At 35.0% G+C, this 8,922-nt stretch overlaps 1 long non-coding RNA gene across 1 annotated transcript; it reads left to right on the top strand.

Annotated features, from left to right (window-relative positions):
- The first annotated feature begins 4,426 nt into the window (after positions 1-4,426).
- On the top strand, positions 4,427-5,906 carry LOC143591791 (uncharacterized). Its single transcript, XR_013145776.1, has 2 exons — positions 4,427-5,720; positions 5,778-5,906. It is a non-coding gene; the product is annotated as an uncharacterized LOC143591791 (long non-coding RNA).
- The last annotated feature ends 3,016 nt before the right edge of the window (positions 5,907-8,922 follow it).

Raw genomic sequence — 8,922 nt, 5'->3', positions numbered from 1 at the left:
TGAAAAGTGAATTGTTGATCAATGTTTGCTATGTGTTTGACTTATTTTCCCTTGTGGGAGATAGTACTAGTAATGTACAATGGTAACACTTAACACTTAATACTTGTTCACACATGTAACTTATCACCAATGTGTTTGTCGAGTCGCACTTGTTTCACAAACGAACACATCTCATGCTTAAGTTTTATGTGTTGAGTCTAGGGACTCACTCGTAGTTCAAATACTTAGAAATCTCATTTTTGTTTTTAGAGCACTAGTGAGTATTTCTTTGACACGCGCTTTTCTCGGATCTTTTTGTTAACTTCGCAAACAGTGAGTTTCACGGCCCCTTTTACTCTCTTAACGCTTTTATTAGGGGGAGATAACATATTCCAACGATTTAGATTTTGTAACTCATTGTATATCACTTGTAAGACTAAGTGGCAAACAAACCAACTAAGTCCTTCTGAACATCAAACCGGTTAATAATTGGATAATAGCGAGTCACCTTTGAGTAGTACTACTGGGTTTGACAAACCCCACCCAACTCTAAACTCGACTGTAGGTCGAGTGGGTGTAATTTTGGCTAACACATTACCATGGTCGTGGTTGACATGGTGGCAAGGCAATCGTACAAACAGTCAGCTTTGGTGTCGATCACTTAGTGATACATGCTTGATAGGTTAGCTACCTATTGATATATAATTGACTTAACACTATCTAGTAACACTAAAACGCAACGTTTAATTTATGTAAACCTGTGAACTCACCAACCTTGTGTTGACACTTTTAGTATGTTTATCTCAGGTAGCCGAGGCGGGTGAGTGGTATAGGACATGCATCCACTAAACATTTATGCTTTGAACTTCTTTTGAGTTTTATCATGAAAACTGTGTTTTTAAGTCGCCCTGTGTGGCGCAACTATTTTCTTTACAATTTACGCTTCCGCATTAATACTTAAGACTTGAGGTCTTGGTTGTTTTTTAAAACTTTAATTGTGGTGTTTGATATAACTAATGATTCCGATCCTGTAAGTTCACACCCTCTGACGGTAAAAATCCGTTAGTGGATTTTGTGGGTGTGACAGCTAAAGCATTTCAAATTGACTGATCACTGTGTTGCATGCAAGAAGGGCAAACAGAAGAAGAAGTCACACCCAATGAAGGTATATAATTCCATTGATACTCCCCTTGAACGACTTCATATGGATTTGTTTGGTCCTGTGAATCTTGAGAGTATTTCTGGAGACTAGTACTAATTAGTCGTGACTGATGACTATTCGAGGTACCAATGGGTGTTATTTATGAGTTCAAAAGATCAAACATCGATTCTTGTGCAAAAATTAATCACCATGAACAAATCAGTTTATAAACATAAAGTGAGACGCATTCAAAGTGACAATGGAACAGAGTTCAGAAACACTGTATTGGACTTTTCTGCATTCAAAAAGGTATTCATCGAGAATATAGTGCTCCTTATGTACCACAGTAGAACGATGTTGCTGAACGGAAGAACCGAATATTGATTGAAGCAGCAAAAACTATGCTAGCGGATTCAAATCTTCCTGTTCAATTCTGGAACGAGTCTCTGAACACTTCTTGCTATACTCTTAATCGTGTTCTGACGATTAAGAGACTACAAAAAAAGAGTTATGAGCGTCTAAACAACCCGAAACCTAATTTAAAGTTTCTAGAACCACTCGTGTGTCCTTGCACAATGTTGAAACGTGATGTGGGTAAATTCGAGGAGAAAGCTATTGAAGGTTATTTTCTAGGCTATGTGTCGCCTAAAATGAGTCTTTAACATTTCTTCGGGTTGTGTAGAAGAGTGGTACATTTTGATTGTCAAAGCTATACTACACCACTTGTCGAGGTCCTGATTGGATGTTCGACTATGAGGGGTTATTTAATTCCTCTACTCCCTCAATTGAAGAACCAAACGAAGACGTGGTGCGTGCTTATTTGGATGAACAAATGTTTTCCACACTGAGATCTACTAAGTATGATGTTACTACTAACCATGATCATCCCGAAACATCTAATGTTGTTTCCGTATCTTCGGATGATAGTATTTTTGAAGATCCGTCTTCTGTTCCATTTGTTGAGAATCTCGAAGTTACTAAGGTACCTGCTGGGGAATCGTCTCATACATTGGATAATATAGCAGCTTGTAACATCCTAATTTGTGAGATTTAAAATATATATGTTTATATACTATAAAATATATATATATATACCTTAAACATAGATATTATTTAACGAGATACTATAACTTAGAGTTTTAAAAGAGGCTTTGAGCATATGGGAAATGCATATGACAACTTTAATTTTGGGAATTTTTTCGAACTCTCTATTACAGAGTGTGTTATAGATTAAACTTGAATGAATATATGAGGGCCAAACTTGTTATTTGAGCAAAGCAAAGTTAAAGGGGTATTTGAGAAATTTAACAAAACACAAAAAAAGGTCAATCTATTATAACCAGGGGCGACACCAAGCAGAGCCGAAAGGGAGAGATGAAGAACGGAGGCCAGAATCCTTCACCCGTGTCGCGAGTTCGAGGGACTCAAGGGTGATTTTGTTACTTTCCACTGATCTCTATAGTTACAGGTATGCAAATTTTCTATCTTGGTGTTAGCAAATTCATGGAGTAGGGTTGTTGAGTTTTATGGTTCCACACCTGCGAATTTTGGGATTGTGATGCTCGATTTTAAGGAGAAAACCATAAGTTGTATGCTAGAATAGTTGAATGTCACTTTTGAGTCATGCGTTTTATTGCATGTCATGGATTAAGTGTTAATTTCATGAATTGTAAGTGGGGTGTGAATGCAAAGATGAACCATGATTAGGTTTTGTTAATATAAGTCTATGTGGTGAAGTTCGGTTTAATAAAGTGAGATTATGAATGTGTATTTGGATAGGATAAACATAAAATTGATAATGATATGGTTAGAAAAGTCTAAATTGATATTACAATGGTGAGTTATAGTTCATGCCCACTAGGTATTCGATGAAATGTCTAAACTAATAAAATTACTGAGATTGTGTATAAGTCGTTTTACTTGTGTGTCATAATTTGTTTTAATAGTTAAACTAGTGGGCATGGGGTTATGATAAACCCAATTAGTGTTAATGAGTAATATGTGCTCTAATTTATTATGAGATTGACTAGTTGTCGACATAGTCATGGCATAGCTGGGAAGACAACAGGTCAAACGAGTAACAAGGCAAAGACACTCCTACCGGCAAATGTGAGTGACTCGAATTTGTGTTCGATTAGAATAGTCTTAATAATGAATAGAGATTCTTAAAATTATGGTGCTTTATTATATAACTTATGCATGGTTAAACCAAACAATGTCTTATCGTCTTGACGTCGATTGAGGGTTTTGAACCCAATAATAAATGGTACAAATTGATAAAGGGTCGTGTGTTACAAGTGCTGAAAATTCAGAATGTTCAATAATTTATCAGGTTTGAAATATTCATAATAAATTAACCAGATGTCCGATTGAGGCGTTTTATATATCAACGGAAAGGTCCTTGAGTCTATTTTACTAATAAATTTTAGTTGAGATGAAATACTTACTGTTAGTGGCTGAAAACATTGAGTTTCCACAGCCACGCAAGGCTGTTTTTGAACATGAATTTTATTGTATATATAAAACTATTGGGGGTTAATAGAGAACTCATTGGGGGTGTCTTGGGTATGGTTGTAGACTTCAAGGTGACAAAACGCTTTACATGAGTTGGGGATGATGTATGGGTTAATTTAGAATAAACTAAATCGTGGGATTTTGGTTAAGTTGTGGGGGTTGACGTAATCATCGTGTCACAAGTTTGTAGCCCATTTTAAATATACTTTTACCGCATATGGTGTATAAGGTGATTTTAAAAAAAAAGGAGAGAAAAAACATTACAACTTAATAATGGTGCGTGACGAGGGTAATAGTAAGTTTGTTAATCAAACGAGTTGTGGTGTGATATACAATTAATATTGATGTGTTATGTTTAATATTTACGGTGTGAATTAACCTGCTAATGGTGTCTTGTAGTGTTTTTAATTCGTATCAACAAGGATATCATAGGTGAAACGACCCATTGTTGGGGTCGGGAGAAGTAAGGGAACATGGACGTATAAAAGGGTGTTTTAACCGCATTGGGAGTCGTGCCGCGGAAGTGAAGCTTGATATGCTTTCAAATTTTTATGAATCATATTTGTATATTTATATGTATAATATGAGTCCTCACTTAGCTTCGTCTAATTAATTGTGGTGGTGGTGATGCGCAGGTATAAAGAGTCTTTTATACATGGAGGCGGTTATGATATGTGAATTAAGCGGGTCGACTTGGATTGCATATCTTATTGGAAAATTAATTTGTGACATTTGTCTTAGAGTAACGGAGGTTCAAAGAAGTGGCTTAACTCAACTTAAAAGATAAGTAAATAAATAAGCCATTTCTATTCATTTGATTTAGATGATAATCACATGTTTACGTGTATATGTATGGTGATTATACCATAGAAATATTGAATTGTGAGATGACTAATCTTTGGGTGATGTCATGTGATAGTTTTGGATGGTGAAAGGCCTTTGTGATCAATTAATGGACCGGGTCAAAGGGTTGGGGACATGAACTTGGTGCGGTGCATGATTTTGCATAGTCGTTTTGTAAAGTCTTTCTTTTACATTGTGATTGTATTGGTGTTTTGGAGTATAAGCTCCATATTGGCTTATTAAGAGTCGGAGTGTCCACGTATGTTTGGGTCACTTTTGTATTGGTTTCGTTGGGTGTCTAAACAAGTTTTTGTATCTTGAGGGTTGTTATTTTACCAACATATCATGTCAAAATTTATTAAAAAAAATGGGCTTATTTTCCGCAAGATGTTTAATTATATGTTTTAATTTACTGGGGCGTTTTAAGTTGGTATCGGAGAGTTAGGTTGAGGGATTTGAATATAAAGTGATATTTAAACTCAACCTTAGTGCTCTTGATGGGAGATGAACGTTGACCCAATACTTGATTGCAAAGCCAATGGCATGAGGTTAGTATGAAATTATATGTGTATTTGATTTTCTTGTTATATTAGTTTATGACTAGACCTTTATGGTTATGAAATGATATATAGAGGACATGAGCATATGATATTACTCCAGTTGAGTTGATATACCAAGTAAAAATTTTCTTATGAGAAGTGGCTGTATATGTAAACCGAAATTTATTACTTTTGACATGTTGCGGTAATAATAAGGGCACGCTTGAATTATGTGTGGATTGGTATACCTGGCTAGTGCATTAATCCACACACTGCACTTGACTGTTCTCAGTATTATCATAACCGTGTTAGAAGTACTAAAAAGTAGGTGAGCATACCATACTGATCAAGTTGAGTTTTCTATGTAGACGGGATTGATAAAGAGAACAGATGCAACCTTCTTATGGGATTGCCATCTGTGTTTGACTTTTACATTGAGACATGTTATGTGAGAGTCACCGATGGTGACCATTCGATTTATGTGGACTGATCATCCGCGGTGGATACTACGGGCTGATCACCCGTAGGTGGCTACTAGGGGTTACTGAGATGTGATGAGACTCCAGTAGTGTAGATAACTCGTACGTGGCTACTAGGAGTCACAGAGATGTGATGAGACTCCAGTAGTGTAGATAACTCGTACGTGGCTACCGGGGGTCACAGAGATGTGATGAGACTCCAGTAGTGTAGATAACTCGTACGTGGTTACTGGGGTCACAGAGATGTGATGAGACTCCAGTATTAGAGATAACATGTGTGAGTAACTGATGCGTTGCGACACCGGTAATGGGTATACCATATGGGAGTCGCATAAATGAAGATATCCAATGTTGGCGCAAAGATGGTAATCTATAAAGCTAGATACGGTGCTCTTAAGGTGTATTGAAGTGGGAAGAGAGAGAGAGAGAGAGAGAGAGAGAAGAAGAAGAAGAAGAAGAAGAAGAAGAAGAAGAAGAAGAGATGGTGGTCTTCGACACAACCGGTGTATAAGTAAGTTACCTTAGTTTCTTACTATGTTATGTTTTAGTTATTGAGTATGTGTTTATGCTACTTTATATATGACAAAGAATCCATTGTGTGACAACTAACAAGTGATGAAAACGTGTTAAGTGAAGTTGTTAAATTTATGGGAGTCCTAAGTGGTCACAAGACGTATATTCCAATAAATCGGAAAGACACCAGAGCAGTTGAGAAAAGAGAATCGAGAATCGGTTCATGAAGAACAAGTTATGCCTTAATTATATTAAACTATGAGTTATGTGTGGTTTATGACATATATATTATTTTAAACACGAGTAACTGATTGAAATGTGGTGTTGTTGTCGGTGTTATGATGTATAATTAATTGTTGAAAAGCTTATTTGAGAAACAAAAGCATGGTATGACTTTTCTAAATTGCTAAATGCATATGAAATTGTGATTCAAAGTGTTACGTTATCAAATGAATTGTGTTATGAGTGACTTAATTGCTGTTATACTTTGTACGTGCTTTAGTTGCCTAAATTGCTATGAGAAGTTTATGAGAATGTTAGTAAAAGTATAGTTTTGTTAAGTTATATTGGTACTACGTAACCGTATCACCTTGTGTTAGTTAAATAAAAAAACTATATGAGATGTAAATTGCTATGTGTATTGAATTTGTAAAGTTGAAGGAGTTGCAAACTGATAAATAATGAGTAAAAAAATATATTTGGAACTAATACGAAGACATGTACTTTTAAGCCTATGTGATTTTAAATGTGCGGTTCAAAGGTTCATAAAGAAAACATGAAATAGAATGAATTCCCTTGTGATTAAATGAGACCCATGTTATGTGTAAAACTTAAGGATTTAAGGCTTACAGTGCTAAGGAGTGTTGTTATGTGACTAATCTTGAAACTTAACTTGAGTGAGTAGTTAGTTTCAAAAGAATGCCAATAAAAAAAATGTTCAGTTTGTATGTTTGTGAAAAATAAGAACTTATTACGTTATAAAGTGATTTATGGGGGCAATTAAATGAAATTCGTAAGCCAATGAAGAACAATGAAGTTACATAAGTTATATGTGATCCATGATGGAACTACTTATTTATTTATTTTTTTCAGCATCAGGCATCATATGGGTAAGTGAATCTAATCATGCATTTTGCAAGTGGTTATTATGTTCTTTAATATAAAACTTTTGTGAAATACTTAAATGTGAAATACTTAAGAATTTTGGTGAGTACACCCATGCGAGCTATTTCTGGGGTAATAAATTTCTTGGGCATAATTACTTTTGTCGTTATTTTGCATGTGGAAAGGGTGTTACGAATATGATTATGATCGGGGATGATAAATGATAAATTCACATGTAATTGTGTAGAGTATTGCATTTAATTTGTCGTCAATATTAGATTTGAATTACAAGTGAGAGGTGTCATCAATAATGTGGACGTGTAATATTGCTTAAGTAATTGTATGAATGCTTATATATGTGGTTGTGGCTAAACCGATTTATGAGCAAATACTTGTTTGACGAGTTAATAAATGAGGATCTTAAGATTAGCAGGTTGCAACATTTGAGAATGTCATATAATCATCAAGTAAATAAGAGAGAAGTATGGGTACCTATGCATAACTCCAATTATTGTATGTGTGTCATTTGATTTTTGTGATAAGTACAGGTTCAACGGTAATTCAAGAGTTGGGGTTGTCATTAAATTGGCACCTAGTTGAAGAGTAATTTTGGGAAATATATATACCGAGAATTCCGAGAATAAATTATGAAGTAATCAACATATGGGACTGGCGAGAAAAACTTGAGAAATGAATGTGTGGACAACTATGAAAAGTTATGATTAAAGGACGGGAACCATTGGGAGGATTTAGTATGAGTATGAAAAGGACTTCTATAATTGGGTAAGTTTGGTGTGAAGATGTTTGGGAGATCTGAGGAGTATAAACTAAAAGAGGGACAAATAATTTCATCGAGTAACGAGGTATGCGTTTATTTACTACATTATGTTTTAGGAACCGATTATCATTGTTTTAGGAAATATATGATGACAAATGATTGACGACTTAGGATATGTGTACAATTGGGTTTCGTGGACGAAAACTATTTAACGGGGGCAGATTTGTAACATCCTAATTTGTGAGATTTAAAATATATATGTTTATATTCTATAATATATATATATATATAATATAACTTAAACAGAGATATTATTAAACGAGATAATATAACTTAACGTTTTAAAAGAGGCTTTGAGCATATGGGAAATGCATACGACAACTTTAATTTTGGGAATTTCTTCGAACTTTCTATTACCGAGTGTGTTATAGATTAAACATAAACAAAATTTATGAGGGCCAAACTTGTTATTTGAGCAAAGCAAAGTTAAAGGGGTATTTGAGAAATTTAACAAAACAAAAAAAAAGGTCGATCTATTATAACCAGGGCCAGGGGTGACACCCCTGGTGTCTTCAAGGAGAGCTGAAAGGGAGAGAGATGAAGAACGGATGCCAGAATCCTTCACCCGTGTCGCGAGTTCGAGGTATTCAAGGGTGATTTTGTTAGTTTCCATAGATCTCTAGAGTTACAGGTATGTAAATTTTGTATCTTTGTGTTAGCAAATTCATGGAATAGGGTTGTTGAGTTTTATGGTTCCAGACCTGCGAATTTTGGGATTGTAATGCTCGATTTTAAGGAGAAAACCATGAGTTGTATGATAGAATAAATGAATGTCACTTTTGAGTCATGGGTTTTATTGCATGTCATGTATTAAGTGTTAATTTCATGAATTTGTTAGTGGGGTGTGAATGCAAAGATGAACCATGATTAGGTTTCGTTAATATAAGTCTATGCAGTGAAGTTCGGTATAATAAAGTGAGATTATGAATGTGTATTTGGAGAGGATAAACATATAATTGATAATGATATTGT

This window comes from Bidens hawaiensis, unplaced genomic scaffold (assembly GCF_021521415.1).
Source record: "Bidens hawaiensis isolate Kalapana, Puna unplaced genomic scaffold, B.hawaiensis_p1.1 tig00040063_1, whole genome shotgun sequence".
NCBI lineage: Eukaryota > Viridiplantae > Streptophyta > Magnoliopsida > Asterales > Asteraceae > Bidens > Bidens hawaiensis.
Note: the sequence above shows the minus strand (reverse complement) of the source record. Positions and strands in the feature narration are given on the sequence as shown.